The following is a 7,502-nucleotide window of genomic DNA, read 5'->3' as shown; positions in this document are numbered from 1 at the left end:
TTTACTTGTTTTCAATGGATATCATGTAAAATTCACTATTAAACGGAAAAAGAAACGCAGAGAATCAACCCTCATATATAAATATATATATATATATGTGTGTGTGTGTATTTGAGCTCCTAAATATGTCTAAAATATAATGTAATCAATGAGGAAAAACACTTTGTATGTCAGAGAAAGTAAACAAATGTCTAAAATCACACAGCAAATGTCAAAGTCAAGCTAAAATGAGGCTTATAAAATTCTACTTGAATGCTTTCTTTCATTACTACGTGCTGTTTTTCCTTGAATGCTAAGTTTAGGGATGATAAATCTAATGAAAAGCTTTGAAAAGTATTATTCCTTACCTGACATGGTCAGAGAAGAGGAAATACCAATGAAAGGTAGACGAGAAGAGGAGACGGTACGTGAGTGCGTCTGAACACTGAAGCGGTTTAAGACCGCAAGTGTTCAGTACGGACGACTGCTCACTGGTGATTGGTCATTGGTCACTCGTCACTTGCCAGGATGATTCAAATTTTTTACATACAACTGCATGGGGCCCCCAAGATTCTACAAGTTGGTGGCTGGTTTGGTGGGAGAATGATGTCATAAAGTAGACAGTTGAAAGGTAGATGCTAGTCAATCAGGAGTTCAGATTCCCAAGAAGAAGACCGGATTGGATAGAGAGTGGGGTAGAATGAAGTAGGCTAGGAAGATGGAATCCAACAAGACGCTTATAACAGTTTCACCTTCCTCAGACTCCTGTGTTAGAAAAATACTCCCATTATACTCAAGAGCTTACACATTTCATTAACAAATCAAGAAAATTACGAAATAATATTTTATATTGTACTGTTAAAGAAACAACATTTGGTATTACTAGTATATTTTAGATAACGTTTACAACACAGCGGGTAGGGCATTTGCCTTGCAGGAGGCCAATCCTGATTCCTATTCCTCTGTCCGGCAAGCTACCCAGAGTATCTCGTCCACATAGCAAAAGCCTGGCAAGCTACCCATGACCTATTCAATAGGCCAAAACCATTGATAAATTGTCTCACAATTTGTTGTAAGATGTTAACTTCTTCCCGCTCAAGCAAATGGATGAACCGTGGGAGGACAGTGCTACAGTGCTATGATTGAAAAAAATGGTGGTGTCTTTCAATATGAAAACACTTACTATGATAAGATGTAGATGAGTCGAGACGTGTTAAAACGTAAATAAAATGAGAAGAAACAGTAAATGCACAGGTATCTTTTTTGTACAAAACAAACAGTTGTTCTCAGTTTAAAACTTTAGAAGATAAAGAAAAACATATGCTCATTTGTGTCAAACTTTTTCTATCTGAAAGAAAAGGACCAAAACCAATTTAAGTGATCAAAAAACAAGCAAAACCAACAAATAATGGCAATTAATATGATAGGCCAAGGATGAATGTTTTTAATAAATTAGTGCTGTGAAATAAATCAGTATTTAGCTATTCAACTTCAATAGTAAAAATAAGCATAAACCATGATCATATAATCTCTATTGAAAGAAGTGTAAATGACTAGTAAACACAAGAGCAATTTCCTTTTTTTAATTTTTGTTTTGTTTTTTTTATTAGTGAAACACCATGAGGTACAGTTGTAGACTTACAAGTTGTTGTGCTTGGGTTTCAGTTATACAATGATAGAGTACCCGTCCCATGACCAGTGCCCAATCTCCAGCCCCACCTATCCCAGTATCCTTCCCACCCCCCATCCCCCATCCCACACCGCCTCTTTGGTAGGGCAGTCCTTTTTGTTCTATCTCTCCCATTGGGTGCTGTGGTCTGCAGAAGAGACATCGGGTGGCAATCCTCTTCAGTCAATAGACTACTTTCAGCAGGCATCTCCCATCCTGGGCAGATATTCCCAGCACCCTTTATTGGGTGCTCCCTTCTCTATCTGCGCTGCCTTTACCCCTAGACATTGCAGCTGGCCTCTAAGCCATGGAGTGAACAACCTGGTATTTATCACAGCTGTTCTTGGGTGTTTGTCTCTTATTTTGTTACTTTATGTTACCTAGATGAATGCAATCTTTCTATGTCTGTCCCTCTCTTTCTGACTTCGCTTAGCATAATATTTTCCATGTAGTCCCACACAAGATCAATTTTCAAGCTCACTAGAAGACAAAGAGCACAAATTAAAATGAGAAATTAAAATTTCCCCCCAAAATACAAATATTTAAAAATCAGGTAATATCTCTTCCTAGCAAAGATGCTAGAAAATAGACCTTTTCACGTTATTTTATTGAGAGTTAAATCTCTATAATAGTTACGCAATATATAGTTTAAAGCAGTTGAATGTTCTTTAAGTCACAGTCACTGTCACTGTCCTCACGTTCTTCATCGATTTTCTTGAGCGGGCCCAGTTAGGTCTCCAGTGAGATACTTTGTTGTAAGTTAGCTTTTGTGTGTGTAGATGGAAATTCAGGGATCAAACCCATAACCTCAGAAATGTGAGGCAAATATTTTACCACTGAGGCATATTTCCAACCACAGTTAATGATTTTGCTTTTGTTTCTATAGTGTAAAGAATAGAAACCAAAGTTTCATACATGCAAGCCAAGTTCTTTTGTCCTGAGCTACATATCCGGTCATAAGTAAGTTAGCTTTTAAAAATTGTTATTAAAGTAAACAATTAGATATGTAGAAAAATAGACATAAATGTTCACATCCATGTAATCTTAGCAGGAAAACATTACAATTATAAAATATAATAAGCATTTTATAGTAACTGAAATTGATTATTTTAAAAATTACACTTGTATATCACTTAATCACTTAATCACTTAATTCCCGTTATTCATCGATTTATTCGAGCAGGTGCCAGTAACATCTCCATTCATCCTGGTTGCGTGCTAGCGTAGCCCAATGGTATCTGTTCGTTCTAGGAACATGCAGAGCCTCAAACCGATCATTTAGGTTCTTGATGAAGAAGTCTGACCATATTGTAGGTGGGCATCCACGTGATCTTTTGATGTCCCGTGGAATCCAATCAGTAATGGCTCTAGTCCAGCAGTTGTCTGTAAACCTCATTACATGTCCAGCCCATCTGATTTTTGATGTCTTGGGAAATGAGACAGTGTCCCTGATTCTTGAGCGTTGACGAAGATCAGAACTCCGGATTCTATCTCTCATTTGAGTGAATCGTGATATTGCAAGCATTGTTCTTTCGATTCCTCTTTGAGAGACCTGAATAGCGTTCTCATCCCGTTTTCGTAGGGTCCAGGTCTCTGAGGCATATGTTAATGCAGGAAGAACAGTGGAATCAAAGAGATGTGCTCGTAGCTGCTGGTTCTTTGTCCTTTTAGTTATTTCTTCAATGCTCTTGAAGGCATTCCAAGCCGCTCTCTTCCTCCTGCGCAACCCAGGTGCCAGGTCATTCATCATGTTGATTTCTCGACCTAGGTATATATAACTGTTGCATTTGGAGATGGTGGTTCCGTTGAGAGCAAATGGAGCGTCAGGAACAAGGCTGTTTCTCATAAACATTGTCTTCGTAAGATTCAGCTGTAGTCCGACCTTTCCACATTCATGGTCAAAGTTGTTCAGCATTTGTACTGCTTGGCTGATGTTTGGTGTTATTTGAACGATGTCATCAGCAAAGCAGAGGTGGTGTAGTTGCCGACCATCTATCTTCACTCCCATGCTTTCCCATAGCAGTCATCGCATGATATTCTCGCGGGTGGCACTGAAGAGTTTTGGTGAAATGGTATCACCCTGCCAAACCCCTCTCTTGATATGGATGATTACTTCTTTGTAGAATGGTGAGATCTTGGTAGTGAATCTGCAAGAGAGCTCACGAAGGATCCTGATGTATTGAGTTTTTTATGCCCTGATTGGCTAGGGCTTCCATGACCGCTTCCGTCTCAACAGAATCAAAGGCCTTCTTTAAATCAATGAACATTAGACAGAGCGGCATCTTGAACTCCCGAGAAACCTCAATGAGCTTAGTAATCATGTGGATATGGTCGATGGTACTGAATCCTTCTCGGAATCCAGCTTGTTCACATGGTTGTCCTTCATCTAGTGTTCTGCTAATCCTATTCAGGATGACTCGAGTGAATAGTTTGTAGATGACAGACAATAGGCAGATTGGGCGATAGTTGCCAATGTCGTGGATGTCTCTTTTCTTGTATAGTAGTACAGTCCTGCTGGTTTTCCATTGGGATGGAACCTTGTATTCAGACAGGTAGCGTGTGAAGAGCCGAGCCAATGTATTGATGAGTACTGATGGTAAGTTCTTCAGGTGTTCAGGTCTGATCTTGTCTGGGCCAGGTGCTCTTTGTTTCTTTACTGACGAGATGGCAGGTTGGATTTCGGAAGGGAGAACTTTGGGAAAGACATATTCATCATGTGGTATGTGGTATGTGGGCAAGTGGACGTGGCTATTAAAGAGATCTGAGTAGAAGTCATGAATAATCTTCTCCATTGCCCTTCTGGAAGATGTGATAGATCCATCATGATGTTGTAGGGCAGTCATCTTGGTTTTCTAGTTGGTGAAGGACAGGCGGGCATTACGAATGCTTTTCCCAGCTTCTGCCGCATCTACCAGTACTGCTGCTCTCCTGTTTTTGAGGTCATCTTTGATGGCTTCTCTTCACTGTTTTGCCAGTTCGGATGTTCGCTTGTGGTTGCCTGAGGCATGTGTCAAGCCACGTTGGCGAATAAGTTCAAGAGTGTTCAAAGAAAGGCGGATTTTTGTGGTTATCTCTCTCTTGGCATTCTTTGCACAATCATGGAGGTGTTGAATCATTCGATCGTATTCCTCATCAATGTTGTCAATGACGGCATCTTCCCATGTTGCCGCAACAGAGCCAAAGAGCTCCCAGTTGGTGGTTGTTCTGGGAGTCCTCTTCTTAAACCTTGTGTTCCTTTCTCCTCGTTCTGTGAGGTAGAATTTTGCACGAAGAAGACAGTGGTCTGATCCCGTTTGGAATTTTGGGACAACAGCAACATCGGTTAGGCAAAACTGCGGATTGAATATGATGTAGTCTATTTCATTGTGGAACCCTCCATTGGGAGACTCCCATGTCCAACGTTTAGATTCAGCCTTTTGGTACTGTGAGTTACCATGGAAGGTTTTGGTTGACATGATGAACTCAGACAGTCTGTCACCCTGTTCGTTCCATTCCAGGCCATGATTCCCGATGTGGGGTTCACCGACTGATCTTCTTGGTCCTACCTTGGCATTTAAATCACTGACAATGAACTTGTAGAAGGTGTAATCTTCTTTATAGAACTTCTCCAACTCCATGTAGAATTTCTCAGTTTCTCTTTCACCATAACTGGATGTTGGTGCATAGACAACAAAGATAGAAACTGCCGGTAGTGAGCCACATTTATTCAAGTGTAATAGTCCAATTCGGGTTGTTAGGCATTCGAATGAATCAATGCTCGTGACTAAGTTTGTGTTGACAAGGATACCGACACCACCGACGCCTCTTTTATCACATGTTCCAAGGAACAGTTCTTCTCCAGTGTCGAAAACGGCATGATGTGATTGATGTCTTCTCATTTCGGTCAGACCAATGATGTTGTACTTGATCTTTCGCGCTTGTACCATAAGGTCTTCAATGGATGCAGCAGATGCCAGCGTACGAGCATTAAAAGTACAGACAATCATTTTTGTTTTTCTACGTTTTGGCAGCCTATTTCTGCTTTGGTATTTTATCAGCCTCTCCGTCCATATCCTTCTCGACTCTGCATATTCAGGGTTAGGGATGTGAGATCCATTTATTACTGGATTTGGCATATCAATTTGGTCTATTTGCCTTAGACCATGGATAGCTTGCCAGGCTCTGCCGTGCAGGTTGGATATTTAAGGTACCCTGAAAACTTATATATATAGACTAATATAAATACATAATTGAAAGACTCCAAAGAAATGTACCTTCATTTTACTTGTATGTTCATTGTGGTTCTATTTTCTTCTTAATATAGTTATCCCATGAACAATACAAATTTGGACTTCTATATGATTTTTTTCAATAATTATATTTTGAAAATTTTTGGACATTGGTATGGAGTGAAATAAGTAAAGATGATCAATATATCCTAGAAATATAAAAAAAATCTAAGAAAAAGTATGCCATGCATGTATAAAATATATGCAGATAGTTTATTTAATTGGACCCCAGACTTAGTAACAGGGTTAAAGCACTTACCATGCACACAGTCAACCCAAATTAATGGCTAGCACCACCAGGAACGACCCTTGAGCACAGAGACTGAAGTCCGAAGCACCACATACTATGGCCCAAATACCCCACAAAATTATAAATATAAATTATCACTTACTACCTTAAAATACAAATGTATTATAAAGTCTATTATAAAATCCATTAAAGTTTTTAAATGTATCAAAATTTACAGATTGACAGGCCACACATAGCACTATTTGCAGATAATGGAATTAAATACTATTAGAAAACCAACTTCTTGGTCAATAGCAGACTATCTATTAAATTTGGGGGTTTTCAAAAGTTATATAGGAGTTAGCACCCTTAACCTCTATGTTACTCAAGAATCAGTTATATGTTTTTCTTTCCTTCTCTTCCGTTTTTGTGGGGAGGGTAGCGCACCCAGATGTGCTCCGGGCTCACTTCTGACTCTGTATCCAGAGATCACTCCTGCCAGGCTCAGGGTTCTGGGCATTGAATTCAGGTTTGCTCCATACAAGGTACACACCCTCTACATACTGCACTAGCTCTTTGGCCTATATATTTCTTTTAGAAAATGACATGTGAATAAAACTTTTTTAATCATTAAAAGTCATTTCTAATAAAACATTTAATTAAAAAGTTTAATGCAGGCAAATACTGTTTTAACCATTAAAGTAAATTTACAAATTAGAATAATACTTGGTAAAGCATAGAAACATAGCAAAAATAGATGGTATATATCTTATTTGCAAATTTGTAACTGTAACACATTGTCCTTTTCCATTTCAAGGATGAGATGAATCCATAGAGTAGATTTGTTCGTGAACAATGCTATATTTTCTCCTGGATGCTTATTTAAAAATACTTCCCAATGTGCCTGTTTCTCAACGTTTTGAGTAGTATAGTTCTCTTTGCTATTGTTAGATCTTTCTCTTGTTTCATTTTTACTTTATCTTCCATTTTTTTTATTTTTAATTTTTAAATTTATATTAGCGAAACACCATGAGGTATAGTTGTAGACTTTCAAATTGTTCTGCTTGGGTTTCAATTATACAATGATCAAATGCCCATCCCTCCACCAGTGCCCATTTCCCACCACCACGTATCCCAGTATCCCTCCCACCCCCCATCCCCTAATCCCACCCTGACTCTGTGGCAGGGCATTCGCCTTTGTTCTCTCTCTCCTTTTAGGTGTTGTGGTTTGCAAAAGACGCATAGAGTGACAATCATGTTTGGTCTATAGTCTATGTTCAGCATGCTCTCCCATCCAGGGAGGATCCTCCCAACACCCTTAATTTGGTGCTCCATTCTCTATCTGAGCTGCCTTTTC

This window comes from Sorex fumeus, unplaced genomic scaffold (genome assembly GCF_029834395.1).
Source record: "Sorex fumeus unplaced genomic scaffold, SorFum_2.1 ptg000054l, whole genome shotgun sequence".
In the NCBI taxonomy this organism is placed as follows: domain Eukaryota; kingdom Metazoa; phylum Chordata; class Mammalia; order Eulipotyphla; family Soricidae; genus Sorex; species Sorex fumeus.
This window is presented reverse-complemented; position numbering follows the sequence as displayed.